The sequence below is a fragment of the Scyliorhinus torazame genome, chromosome 8, assembly GCF_047496885.1.
Source record: "Scyliorhinus torazame isolate Kashiwa2021f chromosome 8, sScyTor2.1, whole genome shotgun sequence".
Classification (NCBI taxonomy): Eukaryota; Metazoa; Chordata; class Chondrichthyes; order Carcharhiniformes; family Scyliorhinidae; genus Scyliorhinus; species Scyliorhinus torazame.
Window position 1 is genome coordinate 121,445,027 of NC_092714.1, and position 25,714 is coordinate 121,470,740.

Here is a 25,714-nt window from a genome sequence, read left to right on the forward strand (position 1 = left end):
ACACTGCCGGAACCAGATGTGAGTAAACAGCAAATATTTGGGACTAGATGCATGCATCACACAATTTCCCTTCCATTAAACTGAATGGACAAAAATCATGACTGCCAACCTTCAATTCTTGATATGAACTCACGTTGCATGGGAGCAATGAATCATCAAATTAACCTTCAAGTGTTGTAATTAACTTGTTCATTTAATGTTGCAGTGCTTGTTCCTTTGGGCTGAATCTTCCTCTTCTATACTTCCCAAACTGGCAGGAAAATGAGAGGGAGAGCCCACTTACTACCATCTCCCACTCTGCCCTCATGTTTACTCCCCCTCACCCCTGTGGGGACTCTGCTGATCATCCTTAAACTGCCTGATGTATGTCAATATCCAAGGTGGGCAGGAAGATGAAATGTGACCTTCCAATCCATTTCCTTCCTGTCATCTCCTGTTTTTGCTTGCTCAGGGTAATGAAATCAGTGCCCCAGAAGTGCAGCATGGAGAGGGAGAGGTCAGTAGAGGCCTCCTCTCCCTACGTCCTGACCCCACAACTCACTTGACTGGGTTGAGGTCTTCAGCAGCTGCAGCTCATGCCACCTTTGGGCTTCACCTGCTCCTTCTGCCCCTCACTGCCTCTTGTGATGCTCCAGAACTCCTACAGTTTCCTCACCAACGTTGATGAACTTGCTCTTTGGGACAGGAATCCTATAGAGAGTCCCCTGTTGATGGGTATTGAGCACAAAGAGCAGGAAAGTGGACCTGGACTGGAGTGGTGTTGAAGGCGTGGGCTTACGATCGATCTGTTGAAACCACCATATGAAGAAAGTGCAGTCCCAGATTTCCTAAGCTGATCATTACAATGTTTAGCCTGGACCTCAATTTATAACTATTTGGCAACCTTGGGCGAAAGTCGTTCAGTGCTGGTCTCCACAAACGGGGACCAGATAGAATGGCACTCGTGGGGGGGGTCTCCCAAGGGTTTGGGGACCCCCAGGTGCATGCCCTCTGGGCAAGGTGGCACCGTGGTACTGCTGGTGCCACTGAGTATCCTGACACTGCCAGTTCGGCATGTGCTACCTGGGTTCCAGCTTGGAACTGCCAAGGTGTCCAGGTGGCACTGCCAAGCTGGGGGTGATCAGGCCGGGGTGTGCCTGCACGGATGTGGGGGAAGTGTGGGGGTCCCGGACGCACCTTTATGGTGAGTTGGGGCTTGAGTGCATTCTGGGATCGCGTTGGGGGTTCGAGAGATCAGGACACCATTTAAAAATGGCACCCGATCTCTCACTGCACCAAGGCGTTCCGACAAGCGGAGCTCCTCAGCACAGAAAAACGGGCTAAGTGCGGCCTTGTCGGGGAGTTCCCGATCTACCCGGATGTGCATTAAATAGCAGAGTTTTTCTCGGCCTTCTGAGCGCGGGAAATACCCAGCTAATCTTACGCGCTTCTGTCCCCATTCATGAAAATTGCGCCCAGGTGTTGGGGTCAACATAGATTTTGGCCCTTGCTCTTTTTATTTTGTCACGGCCCTGTTGAAAGACTTTGGGTATTTATTAGTAGCCTCCTATAATCCACCAGTCCCTAATTTAAAAATTTCCAGCCAGTCCAGTCAAATTATCTCGAGCTATTGCCTGCCCATGAGACTTAGTCCTGATCCTCTCAGGACTACGAGTGGGAGTCAGGCCGACTGCTGTCTATAAGTTGCCAGGTGGTCCCCATAATTTTAAAGGTTCACCTGTTTACGTGGCTAGTCTGGCCCTGGTATCCCTTAGGGTTAAGGGCAAAATACTCGTTCGGAGGCATCAAAATATCTGTTCCCCTATGATGGAGACGACAGCTCCCATGTCTACCTCCATCTCTAGAGAACGACCATTGATGAGCAACATTATCCTTATCAGGGCATTCTTGGTTGTGAAAATGCAATTCAACTGCATTGTTTCCTCTTCTGAGAGCCTGTACACTTGTAAAGCATGGGCTTGGGGTGGGTTTGGCTTCCCTCTTGGTATTCGTGGGGGTTATAACATGGAATCATAGAATTTACAGTGCAGAAAGAGGCCATTCGGCACATCGAGTCTACACCGGCCCTTGGAAAGAGCACCCTACCCAAGCCCACAACTCCACCCTAGCCTCATAACCCCATCCAAACATTTTGGACACTAAGGGCAATTTAGCATGGCCAATCCACCCAATCCATGGCCAATTTCACATCTTTGGACTGTGGGAGGAAACAGGAGCACCCGGAGGAAACCCACACATACACGGGGAGAACATACAGACTCTTCACAGACAGTGACTGATGCACTATCAATTACAATGAGACGAGATCTACCCCCGTACCTGTAGTACAGGGGCCTTACCGTAATACCCATATATACAATATAATACAACAGTTGGGACTACCACATTCACCCCCTGTTAAAAATGAGTCCAGCGGAGGTGGGGGGGAACTATATACATACAGATTGGTTTTAAAATTACAGAGAAGGTTACAAATTTAGACGATCGGGCGCCTTGATCTGTCGTTGGGAGCGCCGCAGTGCTGGTGGCGACTCAGGCATCGGCTTGGTCTTCGGTGACTCGAGGAGCGTGTCGAAATCCTCTTCATCCACGGGTGGGAGCAAGGGGAGGACGGGTTGTCCTGGAGCGGCGGCTGCGGTGGGGTGCACTGGGGGGAGGGAGGGTGGTGCGGGGGAAGTGTGTGGGGACCCAGCTGGTGCCAGGTCCCTGAGGGAGACTGTGTCTTGGCAGCCGTCGGGGTACGCTACGCAGGCGTACTGCGGGTTTGAGTGGAGTAGCTGTACCCTCTCAACCAATGGGTCCGCCTTGTGGAGCCGCACGTGCTTGCGGAGGAGAACGGGTCCTGGAGCTGCCAGCCACGTTTGGGAGCGAAACCCCGGAGGTGGACTTCCTGGGGAAGGCAAAGAAACGTTCATGGGAAGTTTTGTTAGTTGCGGTGCACAGGAGTGACCGAATGGAGTGAAGTGCGTCGGGGAGGACCTCCTGCCAGCAGGAGGCCGGGAGATTTTCTGGACTGTAGGGCCAGCTGGACGGCCCTCCGGACCATCCCATTCTCCCGCTCCACCTGCTCGTTTCCCCTGGGGTTGTAGCTGGTCGTCCTGCTCGAGGCAATGCCCCTGTTGAGCAGGTACTGGCACAGCTCATCGATCATAAATGAGAATCCCCGGTCGCTGCGGACGTAGGCGGGGAAACCGAACAGAACGAAGATGGTGTTGAGGGCTTTGATGACGGTGGCAGACGTCATATCGGGGCATGGGACGGCGAAAGGGAATCGGAAATACTCGTCGACCACATTAAGAAAGTATGTGTTGCGGTCGGTGGAGGGGAGGGGCCCTTTGAAGTCCACGCTGAGGCCTTTACCAGGCATGCACGGTCTGGCCGGTAGAAATGCGGTTTATACTCCGCGCAGACCTGGCAGTCTCTGGTGAAAGCCCTGACTTCCTCGATGGAGTAGGGCAGATTGCAGGCCTTAATGAAGTGGTAGATGTGGGTGACTCCTGGGTGACAGAGATCGTCGTGCAGGGCCCGGAGTCTTGTGCGCTGGCACGTGTACCTCGGGACAGGGCATCGGGGGCTCGTTGAGCTTACCGGGGCGATACAAAATCTCGTAATTGTAGGTGGAGAGCTTGATCCTCCACCTCAAGATTTTATCATTTTTGATCTTGCCCCGCTGTGTGTTGTTAAACATGAAGGCAACCGACCGTTGGTCAGTGAGGAGTGTGAATCTCCTGCCAGCCAGGTAATGCCTCCAATGTCGCACAGCTTCAACGATCACTTGGGCCTCCTTTTCGACGGAGGAGTGCCGAATTTCGGAGGCATGGAGGGTGCGGGAAAAGAATGCCACGGGCCTGCCTGCCTGGTTGAGGGTGGCGGCCAGAGCGATGCCTGATGCATCGCTCTCGCCTTGGAAGGGGAGCGTCTCGTCGACCGTATGCATCGCGGCCTTGCGATGTTGGCCTTTATACGGTTGAAGGCCTTGTGAGCCTTGGCCGTCAGGGGGAAAGCATGGATTGAATGAGTGGGCGGGCCTTGTCCACATAGTTAGGGATCCACTGGGCGTAATACAAAAAGATCCCCAGGCATCGTTTGAGGGCCTTGGGGCAGTGGGGGAGGGGGAGTTCCATGAGGGGGCGCTTGCGGTCGGGGTCGGGCCCTAGGACTCCGTTCTGAACCACATAGCCGAGGATGGCTAATCGGTTCGTGCTGAAAACACACTTCTCCTTGTTGTAAGTTAGGTTGAGGAGTGTGGCGGTGTGGAGAAATTTGGAAAGGTTAGCGTCGTGGTCCTGCTGGTCATGGCCGCAGATGGTGACTTTAACCAGGTACGGGAAAGTGGCCCGCAGCCTGTACCGGTCAACCATTCGGTCCATCTCCCGTTGGAAGACCGAGACCCCGTTGGTGACACCAAAGGGAACCCGAAGGAAATAGTAAAGGTGGTCATCTGCTTCAAACGCAGTGTATGGGCGGTCCGCCTTACAGATGGGGAGCTGGTGGTAGGTAGATTTCAGGTCCACTGTCGAGAAGACCCGGTACTGTGCAATCTGATTGACCACATCAGATATGTGTGGGAGGGGGTACGCGTCGAGCTGCGTGTACCGGTTGACGGTCTGACTGTAGTCAACGACCATCCTGTTTTTCTCCCCGGTTTTCACCACTACCACTTGGGCTCTCCAGGGGCTGTTGCTGGCCTCGATGATGCCTTCCCGCAGCAGCGACTGCACCTCGGACCTGATGAAGGTCCTGTCCTGGGCACTGTACTGTCTGCTCCTGGTGGTGACGGGTTTGCAATCCGGGGTGAGGTTTGCAAAAAGTGAAGGTGGGTCGACTTTAAGGGTCGCGAGGCCGCAAACAGTAAGAGGTGGTAGGGGCCCGCCAAATTTCAGGGTTAGGCTCTGGTGGTTGCACTGGAAGTCCAGGCCAATTAGCAAGGCAGTGCAGAGGTTGAGGAGGACCTAGTGCCAGAAGCCGCTGAACTCTATGCCCTGGACGGTGAGGGTGGCGATGCAGTACCCCCGATTGTCACGGAGTGGGATCTGGAGGCCAGGGAGATTCTTTGGTCAGCGGGGCATATTGGGGTGGATGAAGCTCTCAGTGCTCCCGGAGTCTAGAAGGCAGGATATCTCGTGCCCGTCGACCTTCACTTTTGTTGAAGCGGTCGCGAGGTTGTGCGGTCGAGACTGGTCGATTGTGACCGAGGCGGGGCTGGTCGGCGGCGGTTGCAGTCGATGAGTGGCCGATGAGGTGCCCAACGGGCAGGGGTCCTGAGGCGGGTAAGATGGCGGCGCCCACGGGCCGCACGTGTCCTGGGGCAGACAAGATGGCGGCGCCCATTGATTCTGAGGCAAGCAAGATGGCGGCACCCGCGAGCCGCACGTGTTGTGAGTGGAGCAAGATGGCGGCACCCACGGGCCGCACGTGGTCTGAGGAGAGGAAGATGGCATTGCCCACTGGCCGCACGTGGGGGTTGCAGGGACAATAGCGGCGATTGAGCGGGCCTGGCACTCTGCAGCAAAATGTCTCTTCTTGCCACAGGCCTTGCAGAGGGCGCTCCGCACCGGGCAGCGCTGCCGGGGGTGTTTTGTCTGTCCGCAGAAGTAGCACTTGGGTCCCCCGGGATTGGTTGGCTGCCGCGCGGCGCAGGCGTGGGGTTGGCTGAGGGCGGTCGCTGATGGGGTCCACGACGGGGTGGCCGCTGGCGGGGTCCACGATGCATGGGGGGGGCGTGCGGCCGGGGGCATAAGCCTGTACGTTGCGCAAGGCGACCGTGAGCAAGAGCGCTAGTTTCTTGGTCGCCGCGAGGTCAAGCGTGGCCCCCTTCTCAGGGGCGCTGGCGGATGTAGGCTGACCCTATGCCCGTAATGAACACGTCTCTCATTAGCAGGTTAGAATGTTCAGCGGCCGAAGCGGCCTGGCAATCACAGTCTCTCACCAGGGCGAGCAGGGCACGCCAGAAATCTTCCACAGACTCACCGGGAAGTTGGTGCTGCGTGGACAGGAGGTGCCTGGCATAGATCTTGTTGGTTTGCTGAGCGTAATTTTCGTTCAGTAGCGCCAGGTCTCTGCGTAGGTAGGCGTGTCCTGGACGAGGGGGAAATCGTTGGAGCTCAGCCGCGTGTACAGAATCTGGAGCTTCTGTGCTGCTGGGATTGGGTCTGTCGCAGATCCGATGTATGCTTCAAAGCAAGCTAGCCAATGTTCAAAGTCCTTTTTGGCGTTGTCTGCTTGAGGATGCAGCTGCAGGCGATTAGGCTTGATGCGTAGGTCCATCTCTGAAAAATCTCTGTGTAATAAATTGATGCACTACCAATTACATCGAGACGAGAGTAGAATGTAATCGAGGCTTCATTACACAGAGATGTGTGGCCTCCTACAGCAGCTTCCAAAATGGCTGCTGTTCGGAGAGCACACATATTTATACTCCGCCTCCTGGGCTGAGCCAGCAGGCAGGGATCTACCCCCGCACCTGTAGTACAGGGGCCTTACCGTAATACCCATATATACAATATAATACAACAGTGGTGACTACCACAGTGGCCCAAGCTGGGAATTGAATCTGGGACCCAGGAGCTGTGAAGCAACAGTGCTAACCACAGCCCTACCTGTGGTAGTATGCATTAGGGGTCATGTGGGACTGTGAAGCCATGATGTCATTGGCTGACAGATCCCGGGTCCTGGTTGGATGTTGACCTCTAGCTCCGCCCTGAAGGCGGAGTATAAGTACCTGGAGTCCTCTCCCGCAGGCAGTCTACTACTGAACTGCGGGGGAAACAGTCACGCTTAATAAAGCCTCATCGACTTCACTCTATTCGTCTCTCGGAGTCTTTGTGCACTACAATTTATTAAGCGTGACTAAAGGACTATGGAGCTCAGGATCATCCCGGAATGCCTGAGGATCAGCCCCCACGCAGTGAACGCGGCAGCAGCTTTCAAGCACTGGCAGACTTGTTTTGAGGCCTACCTCAGAACGGCCACCGGCCGGGTCACAGAAGACCAAAAACTACAGGTCCTGCACTCGAGGTTAAGCACGGAGATTTTCTCTTTCATCGAAGACGCAGAGGATTTCCAGACGGCGTTTGCAGCACTAAAAAGTCTCTATGTCCGCCCAGTAAACCAGATCTACGCTCGCTATCAACTCGCAACGAGACGGCAAAGTCCCGGGGAATCGATAGATGAATTCTACGCCGCGCTACTAATTTTGGGACGAGCCTGCAGCTGCCCGTCGGTGAACGCAAATGAACATACGGACATGTTAATGCGCGATGCTTTTGTGGCAGGTATGAATTCCTCCCAAATCCGCCAAAGACTTCTAGAAAAAGAGTCGCTAGGACTCTCAGAGGCACGGGCCCTAGCAGCCTCCCTAGACGTGGCCACGCGAAATACCCGCGCCTACGGCCCCGACCGCGCGGCAGCCCATTGGGCTCCGTACGTACCCGTCGCGACAAACCCACCCCCCCCCCCCGGACACCCCACAGGCTTGCTCGGTCCAAACGCCAAGTCGCACCGGGGGCGCCCGCTGCTAATTCTGCGGCCAGGCGAAACACCCCCGGCAGCGCTGCCCGGCCCGCGCAGCGATCTGCAAGAGCTGCGGGAAAAAGGGCCATTTCGCAGTTGTGTGCCGGTCCCGCGAGGTCGCCGCTGTCCCGGGAGAACAGGGAGCCCTGCACGCCGCTTACGCTCCCCAACCCCCCCAGCGCCCCATGTACGACCCGCAGGTGCAGCCAATCTGGGTCCCGACCACCGCGGTCCCGGGAGAACAGGGAGCCCTGCACGCCGCTTACGCTCCCAAACCCCCCCCCCCCCCCCCGCCCCATGTATGACCCGCCGGCGCTACCACTTTGGGTCCTGACCACCGCTCTCCCCGGAGAAGAGGGAGTTCTGCGCGTCTCTAACGCCCCCCAAGCCCCCCCCCGCACCCCACGTATGACCCGCCGGCGCTACCAATTTGGGTCCCGACCACCGCTGTCCCCAGAGATGAGGGAGCCCCGCGCATTCCTAACGCTCCCCAACCCCCCCAGCGCCCCATGTGCGACCCGCAGACGCCGCCATTTTGGGTCTCGGCCACCACGAGGGGAGGAAGGGCGCCGCCATCTTGGACCACCCCAGACCTGTACGACGCATGGGGGCGGCCATTTTCTCCACCCCCACCGCCGCCATCTTGCGACCCCCCAGCCATGTGCGATGCATGGGGGCAGCCATTTTATTCACCCCCGACACCATCTTGGACGGCAACAACGGACCCCAGTGTCGACGGCTCCACGGGGTTCGAAGAAGATGCTCAACTACTACAACCACGTCTCGCTTCAATAACGCTGGACCAAGCTCGGCCCCGGATACTCCAGACGACGACGACAACGGTGCTGATAAACGGGCACGAGACACCATGCCTAGTCGACTCCGGGAGCACGGAGAGCTTTATCCACCCCGACACAGTAAGACGCTGTTCTTTGACCACACATCCCAGCGCACAAAAGATTTCCCTAGCTGCAGGATCCCACGCCGTACAGATCAAAGGCTTCTGCATAGTTACCCTAACGGTGCAGGGGAGGGAGTTCAAAAACTACAGGCTCTACGTCCTTCCCCAACTCTGCGCCCCCACATGACTGGGATTAGACTTCCAGTGCAATCTACAGAGCCTTACCTTCAAATTCGGCGGCCCAATACCCCCACTCACTATCTGCGGCCTCGCAACCCTCAAGGGGCAACCCCCGTCCTTGTTTGCAAACCTCACCCCGGATTGCAAACCCGTCGCCACTAGGAGCAGACGGTACAGCGCCCAGGACCGGACCTTCATTCGGTCCGAAGTCCAGCGGCTACTAAAGGAAGGCATAATCCAGGCCAGCAATAGTCCCTGGAGAGCACAGGTGGTAGTAGTAAAGACAGGGGAGAAGCAAAGGATGGTCATAGACTATAGCCAGACCATCAACAGGTACACACAACTAGACGCGTACCCTCTCCCCCGCATATCCGACATGGTCAATCGGATTGCCCAATATAAAGTCTTCTCCACCGTGGACCTCAAGTCCGCCTACCATCAGCTCCCCATCTGCCCAAGTGACCGCAAGTACACAGCCTTCGAGGCAGACGTTCGATTATACCATTTCCTAAGGGTGCCATTTGGCGTCACAAACGGGGTCTCGGTCTTCCAACGAGAGATGGACCGAATGGTTGATCAACACGGGTTGCGGGCCACGTTCCCGTATCTCGACAATGTAACCATCTGCGGCCACGATCAGCAGGACCACGACGCCAACCTCCAAAAATTCCTCCAGACCGCTAAAGCCTTGAACCTCACGTACAACGAGGACAAGTGCGTTTTTAGCACCAACCGGCTAGCCATCCTGGGCTACGTAGTGCGCAATGGGATAATAGGCCCCGACCCCGAACGTATGCGCGCCCTCATGGAATTTCCCCTCCCGCACTGCTCAAAAGCCCTGAAACGCTGCCTGTGGTTTTTTTCATACTACGCCCAGTGGGTCCCCCAGTACGCAGACAAGGCCAGCCCCCTAATACAGACCACAACCTTCCCTCTGTCGACAGAGGCTTGCCAGGCCTTCAGCCGCATCAAAGCGGATATCGCAAAGGCCACGATGCGCGCCATCGACGAGTCCCTCCCCTTCCAGGTCGAGAGCGACGCCTCCGGCGTAGCTCTAGCGGCCACCCTTAACCAAGCGGGCAGGCCCGTGGCCTTTTTCTCCTGAACCCTCCACGCTTCAGAAATCCGCCACTCCTCAGTGGAAAAGGAAGCCCAAGCCATAGTGGAAGCTGTGCGACATTGGAGGCATTACCTGGCCAGCAGGAGATTCACTCTCCTCACGGACCAACGGTCGGTAGCCTTCATGTTCGATAATGCACAGCGGGGCAAAATCAAAAACGACAAGATCTTAAGGTGGAGGATCGAGCTCTCCACCTTCAACTACGAGATCTTGTATCGTCCCGGAAAGCTGAACGAGCCATCCAATGCCCTATCCCGCGGCACATGTGCCAACGCACAAATTAACCGCCTCCAAACCCTCCACGAGGACCTCTTCCACCCGGGGGTCACTCGGTTTTACCACTTTATCAAGTCCCGCAACCTCCCATACTCCTTAGAGGAGGTCCGTACAGTCACAAGGAACTGCCACATCTGCGCAGAGTGCAAACCGCATTTTTTCAGGCCGGATGGTGCGCACCTGATTAAGGCTTCCTGCCCCTTTGAACGCCTTAGTCTGGATTTCAAAGGACCCCTCCCCCCCACCGACCGCAACATATACTTCCTTAATGTGGTGGACGAGTACTCCTGCTTCCCATTCGCCATCCCCTGTTCTGACATGACCGCGGCCACAGTCATTAAAGCCCTGAACACCATATTCACACTGTTCGGTTGCCCCGCATACGTCCACAGCGACAGGGGGTCCTCCTTCATGAGTGACGAGCTGCGCCAGTTCCTGCTCAGCAATGGGATAGCCTCGAGCAGGACGACCAGTTACAACCCCCGGGGGAACGGGCAAGTAGAGAGGGAGAACGGCACGGTCTGGAAGACCGTATTACTGGCCCTACGGTCCAGGGACCTCCCAGTTTCACGGTGGCAGGAGGTCCTTCCGGACGCCCTCCACTCCATCCGGTCACTACTGTGTACTAGCACTAACCAAACGCCTCATGAGCGCCTCCTTGTCTTCCCCAGGAAGTCCTCCTCTGGAACGTCGCTGCCGACCAGGCTGGCGGCCCCAGGACCCATCTTGCTCCGAAAGCACGTGCGGGCGCACAAGTCGGACCCGTTGGTCGAAAGGGTTCACCTCCTTCACGCGAACCCGCAGTACGCTTACGTGGAGTACCCCGACGGCCGACAGGACACGGTCTCTCTGCGAGATCTGGCGCCCGCCGGCAACACACACACCCTCCCGACACCAATCACCCAACCCCCCCCTTCCTGCCACCGCCGAACCCCGCGACCGCCCCCTTCCCAGGAGGATCAGTCCTCCTCCCAAGCCCGACCAGGAATGAAGCCAAGCTGAAACCGTAAGGCTCCCGGAGACGACAACACCGGAACAAGCACCACCACCACCACCGGGGCTGAGGCGATCGACACGGACGACCAGACCGCCCGACCGACTCGTGGCGTCGATCTAACAGTACAATGTGGACTTTTAACGAGAACATTTTGTCTTTTCCTGACGATTACTGTAAATAGTTTGAAACAAAAAAAAAACCTTGTACATACTGTTATAACATGCAAAAGTTTCCTCCCAGGACCAGCCTTGTAAACCCTTACCATCATGCGAAGCATCACCCCGCCGGGTTCATTTTTAACAAGGGGTGAATGTGGTAGTATGCATTAGGGGTCATGTGGGACTGTGAAGCCATGATGTCATTGGCTGACAGATCCCGGGTCCTGGTTGGACGTTGACCTCTAGCTCCGCCCTGAAGGCGGAGTATAAGTACCTGGAGTCCTCTCCCGCAGGCAGTCTACTACTGAACTGCGGGGGAAACAGTCACGCTTAATAAAGCCTCATCGACTTCACTCTATTCGTCTCTCGGAGTCTTTGTGCGCTACACTACCCTGCTGCCCAGTCAGCATTAACACACTACCCTGAGGAACGCTTGAAAACATGTCCTTGGGCTGCGATGATTGGCCTCCACCAATCACAGCCATCTTCCTTTGTGGTGGGTATGACTCCAACCAGTGGAGAGTTTTCCCCCTAATTCTCATTGACTTCAATTTTGCTGGGGCTCCTTGATGATACACATAGTCAAATGCTGCCTTGATGTCAAGTGCAGTCCCTCTCGTCCCACCTCTTGAGTTCAACTCCTTTGTCCATGTTTGACCCAAAGCTGTAATGAGGTCTGGAGACGAGTTGTACTGGCACAGGCTAAGCATCAATGAGCAGGTTGTTGCTGTGTAAACGCCGCTTGATAGCACTGTCAGCAATACCTTGCATCACTTTGCTAACGATTGAAAGTAGACTGATGGGACAGTAATTGGCTGGATTGTATTTGTCTTGCTTTTTGTGGACAGGACAATTTTCCACACTGTCAGGTAGATGCCAATGTTGGAGCTAAACTGGAACAGTTGCCAAGCAGTTTAGCAAGTTACAGAGCACAAGGTGTCAGCACAACAGCATTATCAGTATATGCTTTAAGAATGTTGCTTTTGTGTGTGTACTACCTATGTATGTTTGTGTATTCAATTAGATCACTGTTCAGTAAAGCTAGCTATTTCAGTGCATACATTTCCAATACAGCCCTGATGGTAAATTTAAATCTTTCAACATTTCAACCCATCTCAATGACTATGTTCATATCAAATGATTCAGGCACATGTCCCATTTTCTGTACAGTGAATCATCTGAACTCCAAATTGGTCCAAATTCACTTCAGCTCTTGGCACGAGATGTAAATAAATTGACAGAGTTGCTGAGTAAGGCCCAACTGTCATTTTCATCTTGCTAACTATGTCTTGGAGGCAGACATAGCAAGTGAAAATCTTTTCCCTCGTTTATGCTTCACTCACTAGCTGCCAGCCTAAAGAGCGACACTCATTTATTTCCCGGCTGACAGACGGAACACAGGATGGTGTCACTTCACCAGCCAGCAAGGAAAATAATATCAGATTTATATGCATATTAATTTGAATCTGTATGTAATCAGGTAATTTTAAACCACAAAAGTGGGTGGGCTGGGTCAGGAGGAAAGTTCAAATGCCAAAAATTTCAAACGTGCCTCAATCCTGCCCAGTTTGGGTTTAGTAGAGGTGAGGACAAAGCACAAGTGACTAATCCACTCACAGGTGCTTGGTTGGTTATTGAAGGCTGGTTGCTTTCGTTTTAGCATGGTTTTCATTAATGACCATTGTCCAGGCTTCACCGGCCTTGACAAATCTGTCAGGTAAAAGAAGATGAGGAGAGCTGGGTCCAGAAGGTGGAGCTTGTGGGCCAGGGGCAGAAGGAGTCTTTCCTCCCAACAGAATAACCCTGTCAAGCACCACCCCCTTTGGTTTGATTACTCCTGTTCAACCACGATCACCAAATCCACCCAACCCGTGATCTCCCCCCCTGCAAATGATTATCTTCCCTGAATAGGCAACCCCTATTCCTCCCCGTTCCCCACCATGATCCCTGACCCAACTTACCCCACCATTCTGTACTTCCACTGTTCAATCACTCCCACAGCACCCCTCACTACCATTAAATCTACCTGCTCCGTGTGTTGTTTTCTTCCATATCTGACAGGTAGCCGAGCCCAGTTGTCTATCAGTCTGGCTATCCAGTGGGGAAACTGGGGAAAAATATTTTAAAAACACACTAAAGTTAAAACTCCATGGTATTCAAGGAAACACTTACTTCTGCATTTCCTGACTAGAGCTCCTGTTCTCTGCTTCAGTAAAAGCCAGGAAAATATTCTCGACGCTAAATGGGGAACAAAATTATATGCTCAGCATTATTATTAGACAAGCAAGACTTGTATCTTACACCTTTTCATTGCCAGAAAATTGATGTTGGTGAACAAGTGATAAATACACCTGCCCTCTTTTAGCAATAAAAATAATTATGTAAACAACACATTTTGTTGGCTTGTATCAAAAGCTTGTCGGATAGTGCATGTGTTAACCATAACTCTATAGCTTCTACAGTTCTTCATTACTCAAAGCATTTATTTTTGTCCTTTTCGTTAGCCTACCAGCTGAATCTTGATGTTAGCTCGCAGAAACATTACCAGATCTATCACAACAATGATGGAGCACTATTTGAATCTAAATACTACATCTAAATGTTATGAAAATAAATTGCAGGATCTTGACTGGTGGCTTTCAGTCATCATTTAGTTGACGTGATTCATGTTTTAAATTGCTGGTTACAGACAGGGAACAGTTTGTTTTAGTGGAACTTCTCCTGCCGTGACAATGTGAAGTTCTGTTTTACTGTTATTACAAATGGGGAATATGGATTCCAAACTATTTTTTTTTAAAAGGACAGAAGAGACAATGATAGCTTCCTTAAAGCTGACAACTTCAAATATCAGCTTTGTTTAATGTGACAATGAGAGTTTATACTGAAAATGGAATTGGAATGCTGGCTGGTTATAATCGCAGGCAAATTCAACATTCCATCACTTATCGCAATAAATAATGTGCAAAATATGTAAAAGCACCCTTTACAAAACTTGTGGTTTTAAAACTTTCTGAAAGAAATTGTGAATTCTGAAAGCATGAGTTTTTTTTAGGTGCGGGTGGCATTGGCAAAGGACAGTCAGAGATGGCTGGGAGCCCTAGCACCATGAGTTAGAGATGGGATTGGGGAGGTGGGCTGGGGAGGAAGATGGTTTAGGGTCGGGGGTACTGGAGTCTATCATTGAGGTCGAGACCACGATCAGAGCCAGCGTAGGAGTAAAATCAGAGGTCAACAGCAGCAGAGATCAGAGGAGATCCTTAAAAATGGGGTCAGGAGGAGTGGACCTCCACATTCAGATAAGTTCTTACTTGTCCTGATAGTTTTCTTTTAACCTTTCCAATTAAGGAGCAATTTAACGTGGCCAATCCACCTATCATGTATATCTTTGGGTTGTGGGAATGAGACATGGGGAGAATGTCTTTGACGCCGTGATTGTCTTTATGGTTGGCGTGGGATTGTTAAGAATGATTTCCCTGAGTCGCAACCTTTGATGGCTGCCTCAGGGCCAAACTATGTTTCAGTGGGGTGTGATGCAGGCGATAGCCCCCTTATGTGCCTATGCATATTCTTCGGGCGTGTGTAAAGGATGCCATCTTGTTTGTCTTTACCCAACATGGCAGTCAGTGCATTATTTACTGGAAGTTCTCCCCATTATCACAGCCAATATATATCCCTCAACCAACATCACAAGATTATATGATAACAAATTGTCTCTTTCTTGTTTGGGGGATCTTACTGTGGAGAAATTATGTTTCCTACATTACAGTGATTACAATTCAGAATTACTTAAATTACCTGTAAAGGACTTTGGGATGTCCGAAGGTTTGAAAAGTGCTGCATAAATGCAAGCTGTCTGTTTCCTCTTTTTGTACTATCTTTACCTTGCATTCTGCAAAGTGTTTCTGTTGCACTTTTGTTCCTTGGACCTTGTGGCCCACAGTGTACTCATACATTAACCCTGTGTTGTACTTGCACTGGTCGGAACACAGGCGAAGAAAAGCTTCTGCAGCTAGCGCATCCTGGAGTGTTATGCTGCTTCGGATAACACAGGCTGCTACTTGATGCAGTCTGAACTAAAGGATGCTCCAGACTCTGAAATGAGTTCAACGTGTTTATTGAACTATTAACACAGTTCTCAAATGAGTTCAACTCTGCTAATCTAACTGTAGTAACTCAGTCTAACTGTACCAGCTTCTCCAAGCCACGTGCTGGGGTGTGATGCTGCTGATCAACCCTGTCTAACTCTCTAGATGTCTGTCTGTGGAAAGAGGCAGGGTGTGAGTGCTTCATCCCTTTTATAGTGTTTATGTCATGCCCCCTTGTGGTGATGCCACCTCTGAGTGTCCTGACTGCCCATTGGTTGTGTCCTATTCTGAGTGTTCATTGGTTGCATGTTTGCATATCATGACACATCCGACTGGTCTCAAAAATCACAACCTCTCCATTGCTGGCTCCCGAGAATATCATTCTATTTCTCCCTTTGCATGTGTTTACCACGTCAGTGCTAAAGAAGTTTAATCTGCGCAATTTCCAGAATTTAATCTTGAGCCCATGTCTCACAATTTTGAACATGCTATATTGATGTTCAGTTTATAGATTTCCATAAAAATTTTGAATATAGTTATCCCTCGTTTAGTGCTCTTTGTGTTTTTATCATAGAATTTACAGTGCCGAAGACAGAGTCTGCACCGGCTCTTGGAAAGAGCACGTTACCCAAGGTCAACACCTCCACCCTATCCCCATAACCCAGTAACCCCACCCAACACTAAGGGCAATTTTGGACACTAAGGGCAATTGATCACGGCCAATCCACCTAACCTGCACATCTTTGACTGTGGGAGGAAACCGGAGCACCCGGAGGAAACCCACGCACACACGGGGAGGATGTGCAGACTCCGCACAGACAGTGACCCAAGCCGGAATCGAACCCGGGACCCTGGAGCTGTTAAGCAATTGTGCTATCCACAATGCTACCGTGCTGCCCCAACTGTGCTGTTCCTGGGGGAAAAAGTATGCTAAACCCAAAGGTGCTAAAGAAAAATCCCTTTCCCACATGGGATAAAGGTGGGTTATTTCCTGACCTGTAATTTTTAGATTAATAACCTTGCCTTGAACCTAACTGGTCCAAAAATCCTTTTACTGATAACTTCAGGATTCTTAATAACTTACTTATTCTTAATATTCTTAATAACCCTCTATTTCTTTCAACATACCTCATGCTCACCGCTTCCTGCCTCCAGCCCTCCACCTCTCCCCAACCCTTCATCTTGCTGCTCCCCCCTGCTCTCTTCTCCTGAACCTTGCAGTGAGCAAATGCTCAGAGAGGGGCAGAATGAGCAACTGGGAAGGTGGGGGGTAGGAGGGTCAGCAAGTGGGAGGTTGGGGAGGGAGGTGGTGAATCTGCACGTTCTCCCCGTACCTGCGTGGGTTTCCTCCAGGTGCTCTGGTTTCCTCCCCAAGTCCCTAAAGATGTACTTGTTAGGTGAATTGGACATTCTGATGAGGGCACTAAAACTGTACATAATACTCCAGGTGTGACCTCACCAAAGCCCTATACAATTGCATTAAAACATCTCTATTCCTGTGCTTAAATTCTCTTCCTATGAAGGCCAACTTACCATTTGCCTTCTTTGCTGCCTGCTGTACCTATATGCTTATTTTCAGTGACTGATGCCCAAGGACACCAAGGTCTCGCTGAGTATCCCTGAGTATCCACCTCTTTCAATTTACACCCATTCAAGTAATAATCTGCCTTCTTATTTTTACAATCGAAGTGGATAACCTTACATTTATCCACATTATACTGCACTGCCATGCATGTGCCCACTCAGTCAGCCTGTCCAAATCCCGCTGAAGCATCTCTACATCCTCCTCACAGCTCACCCTCTCACCCAACTTTGTATCATCTGCAAATTTGGAGATGATTACATTTAGTTCCCTCATCCAAATCATTAATATATAATGTAAACAGTTGGGGTCCTAGCACAGATTCCTGCGGTATCCCACTAATCACTGACTGCCAAATGGAAAAATACCCATTTATTCCAGCTTTTTGCTTCCTGTCTGCTAACCAGCTTTCTACCCATCTCAAGACACTACCCGCAATCTCATACGCTTTAAATTTACATAATAATCTGCTATGTGAGATCTTGTCGAAAGACTTCTGAAAGTCTAAATAAACTACACCCACTGGTTCTCCCTGGTCAACTCCACTCGTTACATCTTCAAAGAATTCTAGTAGATTTGGCAAGCATGATTTCCTTTTCATAAATCCATGCTGACTTTGTCTGATTATACCACTGCTTTCCAAATGCTGTGCTACAAAATCCTTGATAATGGATTGCGATGAATCAGTCTGGGAAGAGTGTCCTGCAGTCAGCATCACAGTGAAGCAGCCCGGGAAGAGTAACTGAACCTAACCTTCACATCTTTGGACACTAAGGGGAAATTTAACATGGTCAATCCACCTAACCTGCCTGTTCTCCCCGTGTCGACATGGGTTTCCTCCAGGTGCTCCAGTTTCTTGCCACAAGTCCCGAAAGATGTGCTGTTAGGTAATTTGGACATTCTGAATTCTCCCTCTGTGTAATCGAACAGGCGCCGGAATGTGGCGATTAGGGGCTTTTCACAGTAACTTCATGGCAGTGTTAACATAAGCCTACTTGTGACAATAAAGATGATTATTATTTGAAGATCAACACCCCCCCCCCCCCCCCCCGCCCCCAAAGCTCTTTCCGCTCCACCAATTATTCCTTAGCTGGGGTCATCGCATACCGTCGATCTACTTGTTTGCTAGCACCCACCAACATTTGTCTTTCTACCCTCTCCCAAACCACCCAACTACTCCTTAAAACCCCTAATTCTCTTGCCATCTTCTTTTTAAAAAAATTTAGAATACCCAATTAATTTTTTCCAATTAAGGGGCAATTTAGCATGGCCAATCCACCAGCCTGCACATCTTTGGGTTGTGGGGGTGAAACCCACGCAAACACGGGGAGAATGTGCCATCTTCAATCTAGCCATTGATTTGGGATTGCAGCTATCCATTCTTGGGTCTAACACACAGCTAACATCTCCTCCCATTATCAATTGATGAGAGTGTAAATCCAGGATGGATGCCAACATCTTCTTCATGATGTCTGCATTGTCCCGCCTATACATTCAGCACACTGGGCTAAATAGCCGACTTTTAAAGCAGACCAAAGCAGGCCAGCAGCACGGTTCAATTCCTGTACCAGCCTCCCTGAACAGGCGCCAGAATGTGGCGACTCGGGGCTTTTCACAGTAACTTCATTGAAGCCTACTAGTGACAATAAGCGATTTTCATTTCATTTCATTAACTAAAACCACCGGTGTCCCCACCAGCACTCTGCTCACCATCACAAACCACGTTCCACCCTCCCCCTGAGCCTCGTACCTTCCTGGCCACAGGAAATACAATTGTTTAACTATGTAGGATCGCCACTCCCCTTGCCTTCAAATCAAAGCTCGAGTGGAATGATTTTTCCATCCATTCTTTACTTAATTGCACCTGATCTTTTACTTGCAGATGGGTTTCCTGTAGGACTTCACACTTCTTAGATGGGCAGCCACCTGTGACATTTCAACTGGACCATTCAGTCCATATACATTCCATGTTATTATTCTTACTGGGGAACTAATCCTCCCCGCTCATTAGAGACTGCCATGTAGCACGTTTCTCTCCTTCGTCCAGGTCTATACATGATTACCGTTCTCCCCATCCTGTCTTATTCCTATCCACTCACATTACCAACCATTCCCCCCCTCGTACACCCCAGCATCTCCTCCCAAATCCCTCCCCCCTCGTTCCCACTCCCCTTTCCTCCTCGCCCCTCTATTTTCTCACCACTCTCCCCTCTTTATCAGGCTACCCACCATAGCCCCCTCCCCCACATGGCTTACGTTTACCAGCATTCCCTGCTAGCATGGTGGCTCCCTCCTGGAGATCAGTACAAAGGTCTCACCCAAACTGCCCTGATTACCCCTCATCTGCACTACTTCTCCTTCATCTTCCTCTCCAGCGACTCAGACTCTACCCAATCCCCTCATCAATCCAACAACTGTGCAACACCGACTAATGCAGTCGAAACATAGGAAAAAAATGGTAACAGCTATCTTAACTTGTACAAACATTAAAATGTACATACAACATCAAAATACATCACCATGAAAATTGAACACGTTGAACTCAACCAATGCCCATAACGCGTGATCCTCCCCCCCATTCAACAACCCGAGTACAAACTCCACATATACAACAGCAGCCCAAGATTTCAATAATACAACTTGTAAACCAACATGAACATATCAACAACAGAACAACAGGAAATGCCCCACCTCTCACTCTCCCCCAACCCATGTTCCTTCACAAAAATATCAGCTTCCTCCGGCATTAGAAATAATGTTCACTGTCTTGAAAAGTTACCCAAAGTTTGGCCGAGTACAACACCCCAAACCAGACCTTACTGTGAAAAAGTGCTGCATTGGCCTTATTGAAACTCGCCCGTCGTTTAGCCAGTTCAGCTCCAATGTCTTGGTATAGCCTGATCCAGTTCCCCTCCCAGTTACAATCGCGGGTTGCTTTAGCCCACCTCAGGATCTCCCCCTTTTCTTGAAATCTGTATATATGCACAATCACTGCCCGCGGTAGTTTCCCATCTCTTGGCCTCTGCCTTAAAGATCAATCGGCACCATCTACCTCCAGAACCTTCTAAATTGCTCCCTCTTCCACCAACTTTGCAAACGTTTTGGAGACGGAGCTCGTAGCACTTGTTCCCTCCACACCCTCTGGCAAGCCTACGATCTGTAGGTTTTGTCTCCTCGACCAATTTTCTTGGTCTTCCACCTTTACCCTCAGTACTTTGCAGACGTCTCCTAACATCACCACCTCTGCCCACAACGATCCGATCCGTTGCTGTGGTCCAACATTGACCTCTTTTTATAAACAGTGTTTTTAATGGTTATTTACATTTGACTGAGGCAAGACTGAGAAATAAAAAATATAAAGGATCCAATGAGAATGTACCATACAGAATAAAATGTGAATTAGGAAATAATATACTTTGTTCTCGATAACTTGAGAACATATGAACAGGATTGGGGGGCTTGTTTGCTTTAAGTCCCCTGTGGCCGGGCGCCCGGTCACCCTGTTCTGCTAGTGATGTTTGGTTCCCTGGTATTAAAACATATAAAGGGCTTGTTTGCAGTCACCCAGGTATGTCATCCTAATTGGTGTTTTGGACATCCTTCCTGGGCTTTCTCCTCTCTCCAAATCCCTTTTAGTCTTCCAACCCTGTTTCCTCCCCTCCTCTTTCTCTGATTCTTGCTCCTCTATTCCCTTGCTCCCCCCCCCCCCCCCTCCGGTCTATTCCGCCTTGTCGTCGTCCCCACACACCCTCACCCCCCCTCTCTATTTTTCCTTCTTTATCTGTTTCAGTCCCCTGCCTCCCGCCTTCCCTTATTGGTTGCTGGCTACGAACAGGTTGTCAAACAGGTTGGTAAATTGCTTCCCGGTATTCTGGAAGCTCTCTTCTCTTACTTTTTCCAATCTGAGGAATTTGGCTAGGTTCGACAGCCAGTCCACGGCCTTCACTCACCTGATGAAGGAGCGACGCTCCGAAAGCTAGTGATTCCAAACAAACCTGTTGGACTTTAACCTGATGTAAATTCTATGATTCGGCTGGCTCTCCAGCCGAGCAGGATTCTCCAGCAGGCGATCAGGAAGGCAAAGGCGAGGACACCTGCTGCTCATCTCGTAAAGAGTTCTGTCTGTTCTGATACCCCGAAGACTGCCACTTTTGGGCACAGCCCCACCCTCAACCCTACAACCTTGGACATGGCCTCGAAAAAGCTGGTCCAATACCTGACAAGTCTCGGATAAGAACAGCACATGTGGGCCTGGTTGGCCATGCCTCCTCGGCACCGTTCATTTTTGTCCTCCACCTCTAGGAAGAAACCGCTCGTGCGTGGTCTGCTCAAGTGCTCCCTGTGCACTATCTTTAGCTGCACCAGGCTCAGCCCTGCACAGAGGAGGTGAAGTTTGCATTGTGCAGTACCTTGAACCAGAATCCTCTCCCTATTTCGACATCTAGTTCTTTCCAATGTTTTCCTTTGTCTCAACCAGTGGTGACCTTATTTCCTCCAGTAGCTGTCTGTACATATCGGCGCCGTTACCATCCCTCATTCACCCGCGGTCAGATGTCTGTCCAACAAGGAGTGTTCTGGGTGTCAGGAGAACGTTGCTTGCGGAGGAAGTTCCTCAGTTGCATGTGTCGCAACTGGAGCTGGAGTTTAGACTGTCAGTTCCCCCAAAGTCGCTATCCTGCCATCTACATATAGGTCCCCGACTGTAGTGTCTCCTCGTACTGTTTCCAGCTTTTGAAGGAGGCGTTCAGTGTTGTCAGGGCGAATTTATGGTTCGAATCATAGAATCATAGAATTTACAACATCAGGTTGTCGTCGAACACGTTTGTTTGTAATCAATAGCTTTCGGAGCGTCACTCCTTCATCAGGTGAGTGAAGAGGTGGGTTCCACAAACATGTATATAGACAAAGTCAATGGTGCAAGATGATACTTTGAATTCGAGTCTTTGCAGGTAATTAAGTCTTTACAGCTCCAGACGGTGTGATTGGAGAGAGGGATAATCACAGGTTAAAGAGGTGTGAATTGTCTCAAGTCAGGACAGTTGGTAGGATTTTGCAAGCCCAGGCCAGATGGTGGGGGGTGAATGTAGTGCGACATGAATCCAAGGTCAAGGGGGCTGAGGCCGTACTCCATTCGCGTGGAACTTGGCTATCAGTTTCTGCTCGGCGATTCTGCATTGTCGTGCGTCCTGAAGGCCACCTTGGAGAACGCTTACCCGAAGATCAGAGGCTGAATGCCCTTGACTGCTGAAGTGTTCCCCGACTGGAAGGGAACATTCCTGCCTGGTGATTGTCATGCGATGTCCGTTCACCCATTGTCGCAGCGTCTGCATGGTCTCGCCAATGTACCACGCCTCGGGACACCCTTTCCTGCAGTGTATGAGGTAGACAATGTTGGCCTAGTCGCTCGAGTATGTCCACCTGAAAAGAGGCAAGTGTGTTTTCCAGGTGAGAGAGGTCATATACCTGGGTACTGGGTAGACAAGGATGTTTTACACCTGGTGGAAGAGAAAGATTGAGCTACCAAGTGGGACCCCGAGCTGCCAGAGAATATGACAGAGCTGAGGTCATTCCTCGGGCTCATAAATTATTATGGAAAGTTCATTCCAAATCTGGCGACGATACTGGCACTGTTACATGCACTCTTAAAGAAACATCAGAAATGGACATGGACGGTGCCACAAGAGGACGCATTTGCCAAAGTAAAACAACAAATTTTGTCCTCTAAGCTACTAACAAATTGTGACCCTAGTAAACCATTCATAATCATGTGCAATGCCTCCCCATATAGCATCAGAGCAGTGACTGTCCCATCGGATGGATGACGGGACAGCGAGGCTGTTACCCGATGCAGACTTTCAAGAGGGGCATGAAGAAACAAACTACAGGGTCAGTTGAGACAAAACTGTTTCCTGTTCAACTATTATGATGACCGGGGTAGCACCGACAGAATTACTGATTGGCCGAAAACTACGAACCTGTCTAAACCTAACCTTTCCCAATCATGGTGGGAAGGTGGAGTAGAAAGAAGATCTCCAGAAATAGTGCCATGACCACTGGAAGCAGGACCGAAGGTTAATGCCTTCTGTGCACTGTGCACTTCCACAATTTTCAGGACAGTGCCCTATGGATAGCAGGGATCATAATGGAGAAGACTGGACCAGTATCTTATACGGTCAAAACCAGGGAAAGTTCGGTACACATGTGGACCATCTCAAAGGCAGGTAACGCGCATCAGGTACAGCCCCGCCAGGTGAGCCAAGGGCCAGAACACTGATCTGCATGAGGTGGAAGATTCTGGTTCAGAAATGCAGACGGATTCATCCATAATCTCAAATGATAGTTTGGTCCGGGATAGACCACCCACAAGACTCCCAGATGATCAGCGGGGAAGCGACGCTCCCCAACATGGTGCACATGACTTAACCCAGCCCCAAACTGTTGGAAACACAGTTGCAGGAAAAGCGGCGAAGGAGATCTCTCCATCTCCATCGTCTGAGGGACCCACGGACTTCGGGGGGGGGGGGGGGGGGGGATGTAATAACCCTCACGAGACCCACAGGGATGACCCAATAGATCTGCCCATGTGGCTCATGGAGTATGAATTCCGCCGTTCAGGGGTGGAGGCCTAGCAGTTGGGGCTTGTGAATCTAGAGTTTAAAAGCCTGTCCAGATTGAGACCGGCATGATCGGTCGTCCTGGCTTGAACTTATATGCTGTATGGTGCATTGCGGCCTTTACATTTCTTCACCAAATAACCCATCATTTCTGTAACCTTCTCGGAACTCCTGAAGATTTTACAGTTGAGAACTTTACTTCAGGAGTACACCATTTCTATGGTCTCCCCGAAGTGTGATTCACAATTTGATGCCAAATTATGTCAGATTGCCTCCTGGAGAACTTGCTCCAATGGGAAATATTTAACGACACATCCAACTCATTTCACATATAAAAATGTGCTGGATTTCAACCAAGACCTCAATGTGAAAATCCACTGCATCTGCTTAATGTGGAACATAATCACAGCAGGGACCTACTGGGCTGGAAGTCTGATTCAGAACTTTAAATGCTATTTGATCTCTGCTATATGACAGACATTAATGTATATTTATAGACTACTACTGAATGAAAAACTTGCACGGAGGGAGCATAACCATCAGTGTATTTAAGAGCAAACCCCAAGAGGCAGCTGCTCGTTATGTTTCAAGAGGGATGTCAAGTTTTGGTTTTTTTTTTCTACCTATTTGTTCTAGATTATTTAGGTCACTTTTATAGTTCAATACTGACTCCAAAATCTTTAAGGGTATTTGCTTTAGGTAATGTGCCTGATGAGTCATTAGATTGTTTATTTTAGCAATTGGATTTGGCTTCAAATACAATTTGACTGGTGTCACAACTCCCACAAGGCCCACAGGGAAACCAGAATCGATCACCTGAGCATAAGAGCCAGCGCAAGCAGAGACCGGCAATGGTTGTCCCAATGGGGACTGTGCCATAGAACATAGAACATAGAACATTACAGCGCAGTACAGGCCCTTCGGCCCTCGATGTTGCGCCGACCTGTGAAACCACTCTCAAGCCCATCTACACTATTCCCTTCATGTGTACATAGTTACAGCCATGGGCACACTTCCTACCGCTGGCTTCCTTGGTCATTAAAGCTGGGTTTCCTTTGTTGAGTCTGATGAGCTGTATTGGGTCGCCCACCCGACTTCCTTTAGCTTACCTGCAAAGGTACATAAGGTTGGGGTCTCCAAATCACTGGGGGTTGTGCAGCAGACAAAATAGAATACCACAGGAGTTCTCCTGCAAGGGGTGCAGCAAAGGAGGTAGCCAGTTCTGGAGTGAAAGGCCACCGTCAATGCCAGAGCTGAAGTGAAAAAGTCCCCTGGATTGAGATGGCCGAGATAATAGGTCGCCTCCAAGTTTCCTTGTATCTGTAAACAAGTGAGCAAGAAGTTTTCTGGCATTAGAGGTAAATCTAAAAAGGAATGTCAAAAGGCGTTGCGGCAAGTTCCTTTACAGCAGGGATGCTGCAGGAATGTTAGGCAAAAATGGCACGATCAAGCAGCAAATAATATGAATGCAGAGTGAAAAATGCAGTAATATTTTCAAGCTTACATCAAAAGAAAACACACATTTAGAATTAACTTGGAAAGCTGAAAACTAGCTTTAAGTATCCACCCTCAATGGACCAGATCAGTGGATGAGCATCTTGCCCATTTTATGCAGGTGTAGAAAATGTTGGTGGTGCAGCTTGCCAGATTAAAGTGACCGTCAATGCAGTGACAACTTTTGATGACTTTTAGAGATTGACTCCATTGCTGGCCAGCAGCAGAGGTTCCCTTTAATATTGAGTGCTGTAAATCAGATGCACAACCAAATTCCTGATGCATAGTCACCAACAGAGAGGCTCCATAGTCCTTGAATTGATGCAGTAGTTCAGAACCTAACACGTGTTGAGAAATATCATGGGCTGAATCTTCTGAGTGGTAGCATTATTATTTTCTTTCCTTGGACCGGAGCGCTGCATTTCCTGGACGTCTGAATTGGGCCTCTTGAAAAAGGTGGCGCCTACCTGTTCTTGGAGTCTCTCATTGGGGTGCAGAATTATTGGGGGAATCCAAGCCAGGCACCCTTTTCACAGCACTAGCTGCTGTATTCCAGTATGTTTAAATGCCCCAAAGCCATTTTGAGATGCTATGGAGAGAAGTAAGTGTGTAAGGGGGAGATAGGGTCACTCAGCTCCTGAGCTCATTACAGCCTTAGTTCAAACATGGACAAAAGAGCTGAATGCCAAAGGTGAGGTGAGAGTGACTGCCCTTGTCATCAAGGCAGCATTTGGCATCAAGGAGCCCTAGCTAAACTGGAGTCAATGGGAATCAGGGGGGAAACTCTCCGCTGGT

At 50.3% G+C, this 25,714-nt stretch overlaps 1 protein-coding gene across 6 annotated transcripts in view; it reads left to right on the plus strand.

Annotated features, from left to right (window-relative positions):
- The window catches only part of glra2 (glycine receptor, alpha 2), a 298,279-nt gene that overhangs the window by 128,837 nt on the left and 143,728 nt on the right, over nt 1-25,714 (plus strand). The gene's annotated exons all lie outside the window — the stretch shown is intronic.